The sequence below is a fragment of the Palaemon carinicauda genome, chromosome 9, assembly GCF_036898095.1.
Source record: "Palaemon carinicauda isolate YSFRI2023 chromosome 9, ASM3689809v2, whole genome shotgun sequence".
NCBI lineage: Eukaryota > Metazoa > Arthropoda > Malacostraca > Decapoda > Palaemonidae > Palaemon > Palaemon carinicauda.
Window position 1 is genome coordinate 64,442,064 of NC_090733.1, and position 2,500 is coordinate 64,444,563.

General features: G+C 33.3%; 1 protein-coding gene across 2 annotated transcripts in view; it reads right to left on the minus strand.

The window, feature by feature from the left end:
• Positions 1 to 2,500, minus strand: part of LOC137646981 (scoloptoxin SSD14-like) — a 379,610-nt gene that overhangs the window by 133,773 nt on the left and 243,337 nt on the right. The window lies entirely within an intron of this gene.

The window sequence follows — 2,500 nt, forward strand, 5'->3', positions numbered from 1 at the left end:
TCATCAAGTTTTATCACTATGAAATCTCCTTCATCTTACACACACACACACACACACACACATATATATATATATATATATATATATATATATATATATATATATATATATATATATATATATATGTAAATTTATATTGTGTTCTAGGAGTGTATTTTAAATACATCGATAAAGAAAAATTATTTTCGATTTAATACTACAGTCATTTTCAACCTCAGATGTAATTCTCAGTATCATTCGGTTTTTTTTTTTTTATGTTCATTCATGATCTGTTGTTGTGCGCATTCTTGTTATTAAATTAAGTGCTTTTGTTTACTTTGCTGAATTGTTTTCGACATGACCTTTTTAAGGGTATTAAACCATGTGTTAGAACACTTGTTAAGAGACAATAAAATTTTCGAGGGACTAAGATCAATTCTCAGAAATGACTGTTTTATCGGTTAGCTTTTGTTCTGTTCAGTATGTGAGGAGAAATCCTATTTATTGAAAGCGGAAATTTACATGGGATTACAATGTAAATTCTTCTTACGATTTTTCTTTCAATATCTTTCGTGATATTGAAGTGTGATATGATTAACAAATCTACGTTGCTATGAAAACTCCCTAAATCTTTAATGGTTCAATAAGTTTACCGGTTCTAAATGTAGCATTTGTTGCGAACAAAGATGTAGTTTTATTTTTCCAGGTAACTAATGTGTTGGTCTTTGTTGTTTCTATAAGAATAAAAATAAATAAACAGTAGATCAAAAGGAAAATATAATAAATAAAAACCTGAATTTTCTTTGGAAAAAAAGACTAATATGAAGAAATTAAAAAGGTTTCGTAATAAAAGCTTTGATTCTACTAAAACGTTCAAACTCGGATAAGATTAAAACTAAATAATCAATATCTTCCGTTCAACAGTTGCTACAAGAAGAATGTAGTAAAAGAAATGTGGAAGATTAAAATCATCTCTCTCTCTCTCTCTCTCTCTCTCTCTCTCTCTCTCTCTCTCTCTCTCTCTCAGACCAGAAGCAGTACAAGTAGGGTCACTAAACCAGTTCCAACAAACTCTAAGGCAATTTGGATATAGACGTAAGATGGAAAGTTTGAACTTATTTGATCTATAAATTCGACGACTTAGGGGACACTTAATAGAGGTAATCAGAATTCTGAAAGAAGTAACAAATATAGATTACAACAATCTATTTACGCTCAGCTCAAATCTGTCCCGAGGCAACTGGTGCAAACTGGAATTGAAAAGATACAACACCACTCAATGTGGCAATTTCTTTACGTACAAAATAGCAAATACTTGGAATAGACTTCCAGCAGATGTAGTAGACAGTAACACGGTAAACGAGATCAAGATTAATTTAGACAAGATCCTAAGAGATCTCTAAAGGCTTGAACTAAATTGCGCTACCAAAGAGCAAATGGAGTCTCCGCGGATGGACCAAAAAGGCTTTGAGAAATCCAAAATCCTTGTAATTCACTCACCAACACACACACACACACACACTCCTAAACGTGAAAAATTAATTATATATGAGCCGGAAATAAAGATATTATGCTTCGAAAATGAATTAAGTTGGAAGAAGTGAAAGATTTAACTAAAATTCAACGAGTCAAGAATTGATGTTAGTTGATAGTTGAACGGAGGGAGGAAGGTGGTCCAGTAATTATAACTCAGAGGTAGTTGTCAGCTGATGAGGTTCCCCGGGAAAGTATGATCATGTCCTAAACTAATTGTAGAGATTAGCCTTCTGCTGAAATATATTATATATTTTATCGGGATGCTGTTGTTGCATTATGCATTTTAATCTTAAAATATTCAATTATAAGGTTGAGATGCTTTTAAAAAACATAAAAAATAGCTTGAAATTGCGTCAGGTACCGGGGGTGGGGGCGGCTGCACCCCAATTGCTTTGGTCATGTTTTCCGACCCCCCTTTTTGAACTTGCTGGCTCCGCGCTTGGACAATATGGGTCTCACGGCATCTAGTGGTACTAGATATACTGTATGTTATTGCATACTCTATATTTTGTACCATAATTAGAAGTATAAGGCTAATATGTAATAAGTAACATATCGAAAATAGGAAATGTAAAGGTAGTGAGGGTATTTTCGAAATTTATGAACAATGGCCGACCGGTCCGCATCAGACTGATGATATCTGTGTAGAAGTATTGATTCGGCCATAAGTACGATTGGTGATTAGGCGACCCAATTTTAGAGTATCACATGAAAACCTGTGAATTTCATGTAACATTGTTCGACATTGAAAACCTGTGAATTTCATGTAACATTGTTTGACATTTAATTTCCTCAAATATCTATGTTTTGAGTAATTTCTGTTTCTTGTGCGTAAGTAAGGATTATTGCGTCACTTATATTTCATAAACATATCTTTGCAAGAACCATTACGGTGTCTTTTTTCAACATTGTATCAATAGGATTCCTCTCACGGAAAAATTAGTTGGGAAGGGACACTAGGCAGCATATGATGCTGTACCAATAT